The following is a 15430-nucleotide window of genomic DNA, read 5'->3' as shown; positions in this document are numbered from 1 at the left end:
CTGGAGAATCCAAGATAATAAAATGTGAGGCTGGATGAACACAGCAGGCTCTGGAGCACAAAAGCTGACGTTTCGGGCCTAGACTTTTGTGCTCCTGAGATGCTGCTGGGCCTGCTGTGTTCATCCAGCCTCACATTTTATTATCTTGGGAGAGAGAAATGTGGGTTGGTCACAAGTCCACTGGTCACTGCATGACTGCTTAGGGCTTATCATGTCAGGATGGGTTTGAAATCTCATGGCAATCATGGCCTATTTGTATACTTGATTGGAGTGGAACAGCGTCCTAATTTGGAGATTGGACAAATGCAAGAACTAAACTCTTATCAGATTTTAAATAACCTCTCCATGAAAATGATTGATGTCTGGATTTGTTTAACCTTGACAAATGATTAAAGCAACTTTTAAACATCATGAGTATATTACCAGAGAACGATAATTAATTTTGTCACTCGATGTCCTTTCATTGTAGAAACTGCTGCTTACAATTGCCAAAGCACAATCCCTCTTTAAATTGGCAGGAAGCTACTGCTGATCTTTAATGTTAATTACTGTACAACTGAGCTGTGAATTAACATTGCCATTTGAATGAATAAGCTGTACACAAGTTAATCCTTGTCGCACACAGAAAGCTTTTATAGGCTAATAGTATTCAACTAACCTGGAGTGGACACTTGTGCAGAAAGTAAATATAACATTTTAAATGTATATGACTGTAATTTTGTATTTTTCACACACAAATGGATACGATTTTTTGATAGATTTATTTGACAAGAATAATCAGAGATCCTTAATCAGGCACCCGAGTGCTTCCAGATCTTCAGTCTTCCTCCTTTCTGAATAAGGGGCAGAGATTATGTCAGTCAGCCCCATTATGACTAACACCCAATTTTCTCTCGCAGTTAAACCTGGGGAGAGTTTTCTTGCTCTTTGGTTTCTTACGGAGGGATTTGGGCTGGTGGATAAAGAGGAAGTTAACTAAAAACAAAGTCAAGCGGAATTTCTTTGCAACATGTATTCTGACGCATTCTGTCATTATTCATCCATACAACGCCTCCATATTTTATATCACCTCTGAAATTGATCCTTCCATCTCTCTTCTCACCATCATGTAAAGGTGAATTTTGTTTAAAAAAATCCACATATCACAGAACGATCACAGCACAGAAGGAGGCTATTCAGCCCACTGTGCCTGTATTTGGTTCTCTGAAGTATAGAACATAGAACATAGAACAATACAGCGCAGAACAGGCCCTTTGGCCCTCGATGTTGCGCCAACCTGTGAACTAATCTAAGCCCCTCCCCCTACACTATCCCATCATCATCCATATGCTTATCCAAGGACTGTTTAAATGCCCCTAATGTGGCTAAGTTAACTGTAGCAATTAACTTAGTCATCTCCTGCGTTTTCTCCCTGTACCTCTGCGCAATTCTCATTTTCAGATAATAATGTAATTCTCTTCTGAATATTGAATCTGCCTCCACCACGCTCATGGGCCATGCATTTCAAAGCCTAACACTTAATGTGTGAAAAAGCTTTTCCTCCTGTTCTGCATTTTGTCACTAGATTAAATTCAGACACATATAGTAATAGTGATTACATTTCAAAAGTATTTTATCGGATGTAAAGTGTTTTGGAGTGTTGGCTGATCATGAAAGGTGCTACATAAATACAAGCCTTTCAAATTTAATATAATCTGCTGAAACAAATCAATATTTGAGATCAAAACTTGAGATGAGAACTGAGCTATCTCTGGAAGTAAAGCAGCCATGTGGGTTTCCGTAACTGTTGGAATTGAAAGGATGAATAAAGCATGAGTTTGTTATTCAGAATTTAATATATTGCTTCAATGTGTTATACATAGAAAGGATTGTTTTGAAATTAAATTTTAAAAAAATACAGAAATTACAACAAAAGTACTGAAAGGAAAAGACTGAAGTCTTCATTTAAATTATTTTTAAGGTCAAAGGTAAAACCTGAGGTCCAGTTTAACCAAAGTTAAGGCACGCAAGTTTATTTTTCATGCAACTTAATCTGTTCTAGCACCAAGAGCTGAATCCTATCATTCTTTTTTAGCAATAAATCACTGGATGATGAATGGAAGCCTTGATGAGTTGTTGCATTGTATTGTGTAGATGGTACAGATGGGTTGATGTTGCCACTCAAGCTGACTACTTTGTCCTGGTTGGTGTCAAGTTTCTTGAGTGTTTTGGAATTACGTTGCTCCAGGCAACTGTTGTGTATTTCATAATACTCCTGATTTGTGCCGTGTAGATGATGGACAGGCTTTGAGGGGGCAGGAGTTGAAATTATCGCCACTGCACTCCCAATCTCTGGCCTGTTATTGTGGCCACTGTATTTATATTGTGGTCCAATTATGTTTTAGGTCAATGATAAACAACAGGATGTTGTTCGTGGTGGATTAAATTATGACAATATACTTGAATGCGAAAAGAGATGGTTAAATTTTGTATTGTTAGAGTTAGATTGCCTGACACTTGTATGGTGTGAATGTTCCTTACCACTGATTAGCACAGGCCTGAATGTAATCTTGGTTTTGCTGCATGTGAGGGTTTTGTTAAGTAATTGAGGAGTTACAAATGCTACTGACCATTGTGCAATCATCAGTAAATGCAGCCACTTCTGACCATATGAAGGACATTTGGGAAGCAGTTGAAAATAGTTGGGCCTAGAACACTACCTTTGGAGCTCCTGTAATGATGTCCTGGAGATGAAATGACTGACCTCCAAAAACTACAACCATCTTCCTATATGTGAGGTATGATTCCAACTGCATATCGTTATTCCCAAATTCCTCCTAACATCAGTTTTGCTGGGGCTGTCACTCTCACTCACATCACTATCAATATTTGGACTAAGGCTGCAATAACATCTGGAGTGACCCTAGTGGAAGCGAAAATGAACAAGTGTACTTATACAGTTACTGCTGTGTAAGTATGCCTAACTGCTCTGTTGACAACAGTACAATAGTGAAGAGACAGTGGGAACTGCAGATGCTGGAGAATCTGAGACAACAGTGTGGAGCTGGATGAACACAGGAGGCCAAGCAGCATCATAGTAGCAGGAAAGCTGACGTTTCGGGTTGAGACCCTTCTTCAGAAAGTGGGGGAGGAGAAGGGGATTCTGAAATAAATAGGGAGAGGGGGGAAGCAGATAGAAGATGGATAAAGGAGAATATAGGTGGAGAGGAGACAGACAGGTCAAAGAGGCGGGGTTGGAGCCAGTAAAGGTGAATGTAGGTGGGGACATAGGGAGGGGATAGGTCGCCCAGGGAGGATGGACAGGTCAAGGAAGCAGGATGAAGTTAGTGGGTAGGAGATGGGGGTGGGGCTTGAAGTGGGAGGAATGGATAGGGAGGCGGAGACGAGCTGGGCTAGTTTTGGGATGGGGTCGGGGAGGGGAGATTTTGAAGCTTGTGAAGTCCACATTGATACCCTTGGGCTGCAGGGTTCCCAAGCGAAATATGAGATTCTGTTCCTGCAGCTTTCAGGTGGCATCAGCGTGGCAATGCAGAAGGCCCAGGATGGACATGTCGTCTGAGGAATGGGAGGGGGAGTTGAAATGGTACGCGACTGGGAGGTGTAGTTGTTTGTTGCAAACTGAGCGGAGGTGTTCCGCAAAGCAGTCCCCAAGCCCCCGCTTGGTTTCCCCGATGTAGAGGAGACCACAATGGGAACAGTGGATACAGTATACCACATTAGCAGATGTGCAGGTGAACATCTGTTTGATGTGGAAGGTCATCTTAGGGCCTGGGATGGGGGTGAGGGGGGAGGTGTAGCATTTGCTCCAGTTGAAGGGAAAAGTACCGGATGTGGCGGGGCTGGAGGGAAGTGTGGAGCGGAGTATAATAATGAAATCTTGTTCTAGATAAAATCAAACTTTGAATGGAAATAAACTTCAGTTTAATGACTCATGAACGTGTGATGCTGGGGTCAGGTTGTTGCAGTCAGAGCCATACTGTGTGGTGCCATATCCTCAACGCTTGCTGAGCCAGTGCTGAGTTGTAACATATAATTAATGCTTCATTGAGCCCGCAAGAGACATCTGATAGAGAGGGGCTGGAAGATTGCACTGAATCTAATAGAACACCCTTAAACGAACAACAAAAGAACTCTCAACCTTGAAATATGTGAAAGGTCTAATTTTGTCCTTTGATTACTGATCTCTCTGCAGACCTCTAGCAATCCTGTTTTCTAAAATATGTGCGCAATTTCTCACTTACAACAAAAAAAGTGTGGGACTCCAGATTGCACTGTTGAATCTACCCTCATCACTAGCTTGTCAGGAAATGTTACATTTGAATCATTGTTTCTATAGGCTGTACATAAAAATAACCATTTGCCAAACTCACTTAGTCACTCACTCAAATACTCAACTTGATGACAAACAGAAACATTTTCAAATGTTTTGTGCAAACGTGATTAGATTTCTGAGGAACTCTACATGCTTCCCCCTGTGTTCTGTGAAGAAAGGTGAGACTAGAGTCCGGGTTGGAGGAAGGAAGAGGAGACAGGGAGGAAGGGGATGTAGAGTGGAGACAGTTGGGGTGATTGTGGTGAGGGGAGGGGCCAGGGTATGGTGATGGGGATTGGATTGTGGCAGATGCAGTTCCATACAGAAAGATGTCAAATGATGTAACTTTAGAAGGAACCTTTCTAAAGTGCTAAGATTGTAAATGGAGTAGGGGAGTTGGAAAGCATATATACAGGTCAAAAAGGCAGGCAATATAAACAGATAATGGAACAAATAAACAGATTAAACTTTAGAGTTGACAGACAGAAAAGCAAAGACACAATATTAGACTTTTAGATCCACCTGAGCTTACAGCCAGGTTCTGGTTTAAAGCTTCCTTTGAAAGACACCACCTCAGAGTAACACTACCTCAGTACTTAATTGAAGTGCTAGCTGAGAATATTTACTCCAGTTCTGAAGGCAGGCTTGAAGCGACATTCTTCCAATGAAACAAGAATGATCCTGATTAAATCAGGCTGAATAACAAATCACTGCAAACTGCTCTGAACATAAATACACCACATGTGGACTGTGGGTTGGAATCCAAGGCTTGTACAATACCTTCACTGCAACACTCTGTCATAAGACTATTACAAAACAGTTCCCAGCTCAAAATATTTGGTAACTTTGGCTTAATTATTTCAAATCCAAATCAATTTCTTCCTTTTCCCAACTTATTCCTCTTTATTTTCACTTTAGTCTCCCACACACCTTCTGTGAAGGAGAGACTGAATCAACCATTTGGAGATTATTGAAAGACTTCTGCAAACAAGACTAAGACTGGAAACCCAGCAGAAAATTAAATATGCTTTTGTAATTGTTTGAACAATCCTTTGATTCTCCAGTGCATTGCATAACCATGTTTTTCTAATTAATTGACTGTATTCCAATGATTCACTGTCCAATCTTCTGTTGCCCACTTTATTGAAAATTCCATCTGTATCCTTTCTGGCCCAAAGTCAAAGGAATTGTGTGGGATAAATCTCAAGATCAAAGCGCAGGTCAAGAGATTTGTAATCAGAGTATCCCTACACCGTCCATCAGTCCTCAACACAAAAAATGAAAGTACAATATCAGGAAACAAATCTTATTCAGTTTGTCCAACACTCAGCAACAGGTGCAACCTGCATTTGTTTGGCACCTTTGACATAATATCCCAAGACCTTTCATTTTCGAGAGAATGGACAATAATTGGAAAATAAGAACACCTGATCAGTATAATAATCGTGATGGGAGAAATTCAATGAAAGTCACATCCTACTATTCCACCAATCACACCATTAGTGTAAATCTGTTGCTTCAATTACCAAAATGGTATTATTCCTTCTCTTTGTACTACCATCCAGAATAAAAGACATGCTCACCAAGCTATCTAATGAACTTAAAATAACCCATCTTATTATAAGAAAAGCTTATTATTAGAGCAAATGACATCTAAGCTATGATCTGGATTTAAAAACTATATCACGTCAATTCCAAACACATATACTTAAAAAGACAAACCTTTGCAGAAATAATAATTTGTTTCAGAAGAAAAGCAGTAGGGGTAAAAACTAGGTAGGTGTACACACTATTTGTAAGTACGGGATGTTTTTCAAACTCACTACGTCCTTATGAATTTGTAGTAATCATCAATGAACATTCTCACTTCTGATATTATGATGGAGGCAAGGTCTTGCATAAACAGCTGAAGATGACTGGCCTCCAACAAACACACAATTTTTTTTTGTGCTGGGTCTGACTCAAACCAGTGAAGACGTTTCTCCCAATTCCTGTTGACTCTAATTTTGCCATGGCTACTTGATGTCATGATCAGCCAAATACGGCCTTGATGTCAAGAGCAGTCACTCTCACCTCACCACGGATGATTAGCTGTTTTGTCGATGCCTGAATAAAAGCTGTAAAATGGTCAGAGATGAATGACCTTGGTGAAAACTAAACTGAATGTCAGTAAGTTACTGCTAAGGAAGTGCCACTTGAGAGCACTGCTGACACACCTTTTCCATCATTTTACTGGTATTGAGAGTAAACTGATGGTGCGAAAATTGACTGGGTTGGATTTATCCTGCATTTTGTGTACAAGATGTACTGGCTTATTTTCCAAATTGTCGGTTAGCTGCCAGTGTTGTTGCTGTGCTGGAACAGCTTGGCTAGGGACGTAGCAAGTTCAGAAGCACAGGATTTCAGTACTGCTGGATTACTGTCAGGCCCCATGTCCTTTACAGAATCCAATGCCAGGCAAATGGGTGTATTCCACCACACTCCTGGCTTTTGCCTTATAGATGGTAAACAGGCTTTGGGTATCAGGAGATGGGTTAGTTATTGCAGGATTCCTATTTTCTGTCCTACTCTTGCAACCTCCAGATTTATATGGCTAGTCAGTTCAGCTTTGTTATTGGTTACCCCCAAGATGCTGATGTCATTGAAACATAGAATCTCTACAAAACAGAAAGGCCATTCAGCCTTTTGAGTCTGCATCAACCCTCAGAACTGCACTCCAAACAAACCCAGCCCCGTGCCCTATCCCTGTAACTCCACACTTACTATGGGTAATCGACCTAGCCTATTCATCCCTGGACACTATGGGGAGTTTAGAATGGCCAATCCACCTCATCTGAACATCTCTGGACTATATAGCACGTGAAGTGAGTTGAATTGGCTGAAGATTGGCATCCACTCAGCACATCTGGCTGAAGATTGTTACAAGTGAATCAGACTTGTCTTCTCCCCATCACTGAAAATGGAGATATTTGTGGACCCTAATCCCCGAGTGAGTTTTTAAACAACTGTGATTGAATGTGGCAGGACTAAGAGTTTAAATCTAATCTATTGGTTTTAGAATGCTTCGCTCTGCTGCTTGTGTTGTTTGGCATGTGAGTAGTCCTTATTGTAGCTTCATCAGGTTGATATGTAATTTTTAAGTGTATCTGGTCCTGCAGTGGGAGAGAGATCCCCTGAGGTTTGTCCAGAGGGAGGAAGGTAACATCTTCAGGTTAGGCATCCTTAGAATAGACTTCGCAGTGGGGTTAAAATTGTGATCAGAAATAATAGGAACTGTAGATGCTGGAGAATCCGAGATAACAAGGTTTGGAGCTGGATGAACAACAGGCCAAGCAGCATCTTAGGAGCAAGAAAGCTGACATTTCAGGCCTAGACCCTTCATCAGTAATGGGGGAGGGGAAGAGGGTTCTGAAATAAATAGGGAGGGAGGGGGAGGTGGACAAGAGAGTTGCAGTGGGAGAGAGATCCCCTGAGGTTTGTCCGGAGGGAGGAGGGTAACTTCTTCAGGTTAGGCATCCTTAGAAAAGGCTTCGCAGTGGGGTTAAAATTGTATCAGAGATAATAGGAGCCGCAGATGCTGAAGAATCCGAGATAACAAGGTGTGGAGCTGGATGAACACAGCAGGCCAAGCAGCATCTTAGGAGCAGGAAAGCTGATGTTTCAGGCCTAGACCCTTCTCAGGGGATCTCTCTCCCACTGCAACTCTCTTGTCTGCCTCCCCCTCTCTCCCTATTTATTTCAGAACCCTCTTCCCCTCCGTCATTTCGGATGAAGGGTCTAGGCCCAAAACATCAGCTTTCCTGCTCCTAAGATGCTGCTTGGCCTGCTATGTTCATCCAGCTCCAAACTTCGTTATCTCAGATTCTCCAGCATCTGCAGTTGCTATTTTTTTTCTATTCATCTGTGGGATGTGGTTATCGCTGGCTGACCAGTATTTCTTGCCCATCCTTAGTTGCCTTAAAGAAAGTAGTGGTGAGCTGTTTGAAACGCTGCAGTGCTCCTGCTCTGGGTTGACCCACAATGCCATAGGTAGGGAATTCCAGGATTTTGACCCAGCGTCAGTGAAGGAATGGTGATTTATTTCCAAGTCAGGGGGATTGACAGTGACTTGGAGGGGAACTTGGAGATGCTGTTGTTCCCATATGTCTTACGTCCTCGGTGGAAGTGGTCATGGGTTTGCGAGGTATTGTCTGAGGAATTTTGGGTGGATTTCTGCAGTGCAACTTGTAGACGGTACATATGGCTATTACTGAATGTCCGTGGTGGAGGGAATGGATGCTTGTGGATGTAGTGTAATCAAGAGGGCTGCTTTGTTCCGGATGATGTCAAGCTTCAAGTGTTGTTGGGGCTGCACCCATCCAGGCAAGTGGGGAGTATTCCATCACACTCCTGACTTGTGTCTTGTAGATGGTGGACAGGCTTTGAGGAGTCAGGAGGTGAGTTACTTGCTGCAGTATTCCTAGCCTCTGACCTGTATGTGGTGAGAGTCCAGTTGAGTTTCTGGTCAATGATAACACCCAGGATGTTGATACTGGTAGATTCAATTAATCCCCTGACTTGATGGGAATGGTAAAATGAGGATATGCTGGAACATGAGGTAGCAAATTGTGAACGGTCCACAGTACCTCATGGATGCTCAGTTTTTAGTTGCTAGATCTGTTCAAAGTCAATTCTATTTGCCATGGTGCTACTGCCACAGAGGCAAATGAAGGATATCTTCAAAGTGAAGATGAGACTTTATCCCCTCAAGGATGTACAGTGATCACTCCCACCAAAACTGTCATAAGCAGATATATCTGCAACAAACAGATTGCTGAGCTTGAGGTTGGCATGATTTTTCTTCTTGTTGGTTCCCTCACCACCTGTTGTATACACAATCTGGCAACTTTGTCTTTTAGGAATTAACCAGCTTGGTCAGTGGTAGTGTTACAGAATCATCCAGCAGGGAAACAGACTTTTCAGTCCAACAGCCAACCAAATTTCCCAAGCTAAACTAATCACACTTGCCTGCATTTGGCTCAAATCCCTCGAAACCCCCTAATCAAGTCCCCATCCAAATTCTTTCTTTATGTATTCATTTTTTGGGATTGGCTGGGCCAGCATTTATTGCCCATCCCTAGTTGCCGTTGAGAAGGTGGTGGTGAGCTGTTTTCTTGAACCACTGCAGTCCATCTGCTGTGGGCTGACACACAATGCCCTTAGAGAGGGAATTCCAGGATTTTCACCCTGCGACAGTGAAGGAGTGGTGATACATTTCCAAGTCAGGATGGTGTGTGGCTTGGAGGGGAATTTGAAGGTGACGGTGTTCCTATATATCGGTTGCCCTTGTTGTTCTAGATGGAAGTGGTTGTGGGTCTGGAAGAGGCTATTTGAGGATTTTTGGTGAATTTCTGTAGTGTATCTTGTAGACGGCACACACTGTTGCTACTGGGTGTTGGTGGTGGAGAGAGCGGATGTTTGTGGATGTGGTGCCAATCAAGCGGCTGCTTTGTCCTGGATGGTGTCAAGCTTTTTGAGTGTTGTTAGGGCTGCACCCATCCAGGCAAGTGGGGAGTATTCCATCACACTCCTGACTTGTGCCTTGTAGATGGTGGACAGGCTTTGAATCAGGAGGGGAGTTACTTGCCACAGTATTCCTAGCTTCTGACCTGCTGTTGTAGCCACTGTGTTACATGGTGAGTCCAGTTGAGTTTCTGATCAATGATAACTCTCAGGATATTTGTAGTAGGGGATTCAGTGATAGTAACACCAAAATTGTCTCTTGTTGGTGATGATCATAGCATGATATTTGTGTATTGCGAATGGTACTTGCCATTTGTCAGCCCAAACCGGGATATTGTCCATATCGACATGACTGCTTTAACATCTGAGGAGTTATGAATGGTGCTGAACATTGTGCAATTGTCAGCGAACATCCCACTTCTGACGTTATGATGGAGGGAAGGTCATTGATGAAATAGTTGAAGATGAGGTTGTAGGCTTGCTCACCAAGCCAGTGTATTTGATTTCAGATTTTTCGTTACCCTGCTAGGTAACATCGCCAGTGTGCCTCTGGTGACGCGTTGGTGTTCTGTCCTGCTTGTTATTTATATGCCTTGGTTTGCTGGGGTGGTTGGCATTAGTTCCAGTTTTGTTTTTCAGCAGTTGTGTATCAGGTCCAGTTCAATGTGTTTGTTGATGGAGTTCAATGGAATGCCAGGCCTCCAGGGATTCCCTGGCATGTCGCTGTTTGGCACGTACTATTATGGATGTGTTGTCCCAGTCGAATTTGTGTTCTTTGTCCATGTGTATTGAGACCAGTGAGAATTGGTCATGTCTCTTGGTGGGTAGCTGGTGTTTGTGTATCCTTATTGTCAGTTTTCTTCCAGTCTGGACTATGTAATTTTTTTCACAGTATTTTGTAAATAGTATTTTGTATATTACGTTCGTTTTAGTGGTTGAGGGTATAGGATGCTTTATGTTGTCAGCAGCTGTTGTAATCCAAACTCTGGGCCCATTACGTAGATGATGCCTTCGTGATTATCAAACACACAAGACTAGAAGAAACCCACTGACAGATAAACAATATTCTCACCGGAATAAAATTCACAAAAGAAGAGGAAAACAATAAACGACTACCTAAACACAATGGTAGAAAGTAAGAACAATGGGGAACTCCAGACTAACGTATACAGAAAGACCGCACGTATGGACCAGATACTTAATTACTCCAGCAGCCATCCCCAACACCCATAAAGGGAGCTGCATCAGGACATTACTCAAACATCCAGCAGCAATCCAGAATTGTGCAAAGCAGAACAGGATCACAGCGAAAACAGATCACAAAACACAATCTGATGTTACCTCCACAACAAGAAAACAAACACGGTCAGATACACAAGTCACCCTACCATACATCAGAGACATTTCAAGGTGACCACAAGTCTATTCAGACCCTGAGGTATCAGGGTAGTACTCAAATCAACAACTACTTGCGACAGCTACTGACAAATGTAAAAGATCCCATACCCTCAACCTATAAAACTAACATAATGTAGAAAATATCATGCAAGGACTGTGAGAAATATACATAGGCCAAACTGGAAGGAAATTGACAATAAGGATACACAGACACCAACTCACCATCAAGAGATATGACCATTTTTCACTGGTCTCAATACACAAGGACAAAGAAGGACACAAATTCGACTGGGACAACACATCAATAATAGTACGAGCCAAACAGAGACACGCCAAGGAATTCCTGGAGGCCTGGCATTCCAACCAGAGCTCCATCAACAAACACATTGAGAACGGGACCCAATATACAAACCACTGATAAACAGAACCTGAAGTAATACCAACCACCCTAGCAAACCAAGGCATATTAATTAGAAAACGGAGAGAACACCAATGCTTCACTGGAGGCACATTTACGATGTTATATAGCAGGGTGAAGAAATGTCTGCAACCAAATGCACTGGCTCAGCGATAACAAGCTGTAGAGCTGGATAAACACAGCAGGCCAAGCAGCATCAGAGGAGCAGGAAGGCTGGCATTTTGGGCCTAGACCCATCTTCATTTCTGAAGAAGGGTCTAGGCCCGAAATGTCAGCTTTCCTGCTTCTCTGATGCTTCTTGGCCTGCTGTGTTTATCCAGCTCTACAGCTTGTTATCTCAGATTCTCCAGCATCTGCAGTTCCTACTATCTCTGAAACACTGGCTCAGCAAGCAAGTCTACAACCTCATCCACAACCCAAGCTAACAAATCTTCTCAAAAACTTTAAAAAGCTTAAGATGGTTGGACCTAGGACACTACCCTGAGGAATTCCTGCACAGATATCCTGGAGCTGAGATGACTGACCTCGAACAACCATGACCATTTTCCTTTCAGTCAGGTATGACTCTAATCACCGGAGAGTTTTCCCTTGATAACGACTGATTCCTGTTTTGCTAGGGTTCCATGATGCCACACTCAGTCGAATGCAGCCTTGATGTCAAGGGCTGTCACTCTCACTCCAGGTGTCTTTTAGATATTGTAAATACTGTACCTTCAACTACCACGTCCTCTGGCAGTTTATTCCGTATACAAACCACCCTCTGTGTGAAGAAAACTGTCCTTCAGGTCCCTTTTAAATCGTTCTCCTCACCTTAAAAATACACCCCCTACTTTTGAACACCCCAACCTATGGAAAAGACCTTTACTATTCACCTTATCTATGAACTACGTTACTTTATAAACTTCTATGAGGTCACCCTCAACTCTCCAACGCTCCAGTGAAAGAAGTATCAGCCTGTCCAGCATCTCCTTATAACACACTCCAGTTCCGGCAACATTCTGGTAATATTTTTCTGAACTATTTCCAATTTCATAATATGCTTCCTACAGCAGCGCTATCAGAACTGAATACAGTTCTCCAAAAGTGGCCTCACTAATGTCACGTATAGCTTCAACATGACATCACAACTTCTATATTCAGTGGTCAGGACAATGAAGGCAAGCATGCTAAAAACCTTCTTAACTAACCTGTCTATCTGTGATGCCACTTTCAAAGAACTATGTACCTGAAACCCTAGGCCTCTCTGTTTGACATCACACCCCAGGGCCCTACCATTAACTGTATAGGTCCTGCTCTTCTTCAATTTATCAAATGCCCCTATCTCACACGTGATGATGAACATTAAAGTCCCCCATTCAGAGTATGTTCTGTGACCTTGTCACCATCAGTGCTTCCTCCAAGTGGTGTGCAACATGGAAAGTGTCTACTTTATTACAAATGGAAACAACTAGGTCTTTGAATGGGTCTTCCTTCCTCAACGCAGGTCTGAGGAGGAATTCTCAGGGCAATCCCAGCTGTCCCTTCCTTACCCGGGCTATTTGCCTACTTTTCACACTCAAATCTTGCAAGCTTAATTTTTATGGATCAACTCATAATTGTCACACATCTCCACTAGCTGTCGAGAAGTTGCAATCCTCCAATAGTCAATATAAGTTCCAACCACTATGACAAGTGTACTTTAGAAATTTCTCCTAATAGAGTAATATTTGAAAGCATCACATATAACCTTACTCCTAATGCTGATATCTAACAACCATTACTCCTAATTTACTTATGAGATACAGTCTTTGCTGGCTGGGCCAGTATTTATTGCCCCAACCCTAGATGCCCTTAAGAAGGTGGTGATGTGCTGCCTTTTTGAACTACTGCAATCATTTTGTGTAAGTATACCATTAGGAAGGGAGTTCCACGACTCTGACAGTGATACTGCTTTCATAGTACATTCCAGATCCTATCTACTCTGTTCACAAAAGGTCATTAAATGTGAAAACTGCTTTGTTCAACCTGAGTGAGGATCAAGACAGGATGACATCAAGAAAAAGGGCATGGAGTTTGGGCAGGATCCAAGATTAAATCACACCCAAAATGGGACATATATGAACAGCAATTACCCATGTGAAGGACCCAGCAGCATGGAACTAAACTCTGGCATTCGCCATTTTTTTCAGGATGGCAAAAAGAAAACACTTACATTCATACTGTGAATTGCACACCAACTGGACATCTCAAAGTACTTTCCAGCTATGTAGTACCATCTATGCCAAGGTAGGAAATACGGCAGTTTATTTTGTGTATAGCAAGCGCCCACAAACAGCAGTGTGATTAGGTGGATGTAAAAGATAACGTGGTACCAGAGCAAGAAAGACATATAGAATAATTGAGAAGTTTGTGAAAATTCATGAGTGACTGTAAGCAAAGCAAAAGGGGGCCTTCACAACATATGTAGAACATCTCAGGAAACAGTTTTCAATGAGTTAGAGCTCACAGTGTGAACAGCATCTATTTATTATGATTCTCCATGATCAGAAGTTGCAAAGCTTCCTGTCAAATAAGTAATCCAGTTATAAGCTTGGTGTGGAAAAAAGGATCAATATTGTTTGATATTGGTTGCCATTACATCTACAGAGTTCTTTCTTCATTTTATAACAATTAGAAACTCTACAACCAGCATACAATTAGCCACAAAATACACTGGAAGAGGAGGAGGTCATTCAGCCCCTCCAATCTGCTCTGCCATTCATTTGGATAATGGCTAATCGAGACCTCTACTTCATTAACCTGCCTTTGATAAGCTTTCCTTTACACTCATAGATAACAAGAAAAACTATTGAGTACATTCTTGAAATTTTCAATTAATTCCCAGGATCCACAGATCTTTGTTGGAGGAAATTCCAAATTTTTGCTGCTTCCTGATTTCACTTATGAATGGTCCAGCTCTAATATTTCCCCTTGTTCTGGAATGGTCCAGCTCTAATATTTCCCCTTGTTCTGGAATGGTCCAGCTCTAATATTTCCTCTTGTTCTGGAATGGTCCAGCTCTAATATTTCCCCTTGTTCTGGAATGGTCCAGCTCTAATATTTCCCCTTGTTCTGGAATGGTCCAGCTCTAATATTTCCCCTTGTTCTGGAATGGTCCAGCTCTAATATTTCCTCTTGTTCTGGATTTCCCACCAAAATTGTTTTTCTGTATCTGCCCTATCGAACCCCTTTATCAAATCTAAACATCTTAACTTTCTCACCCATTGATCTTTTAAGAGATTTTCAAAACTATCTATGAATGAGTGAGATTAGAAGAGGGACATAGGAGCAGAACGGGGCCATTCAGTTCTTTGAGCATGTTCTGCTATCCACTTACAGCCAGGCTGAACCAAGACTTGTATTAACAGTATGATTTACATCTAACCTTCACATTTCTTTAAAGTTAAAATGTTCCAATTTGGCAACATCCCAACTACTGGATGTGAGTTTGCTCGCTGAGCTGGAAGGTTAGTTTTCAGACGTTTCGTCACCATTCTAGGTAACATCATCAGTGAGCCTCCGACGAAGCACTGGTGTTATGTCCCGCTTTCTATTTATCTGGTTAGGTTTCCTTGGGTTGGTGATGTCATTTCCTGCGTTGGTGATGTCATTTCCTGTTCTTTTTCTCAGGGGATGGTAGATTGGCTCCAAATCAATGTGTTTGTTGATGGAATTCCGGTTGGAATGCCATGCTTCTAAGAATTCTCATGCGTGTCTCTGTTTGGCTTGTCCTAGGATGGATGTGTTGTCCTAATTAATCTGTATGATACTCACATCCAGAA

The sequence above is a fragment of the Stegostoma tigrinum genome, chromosome 33 (assembly GCF_030684315.1).
Source record: "Stegostoma tigrinum isolate sSteTig4 chromosome 33, sSteTig4.hap1, whole genome shotgun sequence".
Lineage (NCBI taxonomy): Eukaryota > Metazoa > Chordata > Chondrichthyes > Orectolobiformes > Stegostomatidae > Stegostoma > Stegostoma tigrinum.
The sequence above is the reverse complement of the archived record's forward strand: the minus strand, read 5'-3'. Positions refer to the sequence as shown.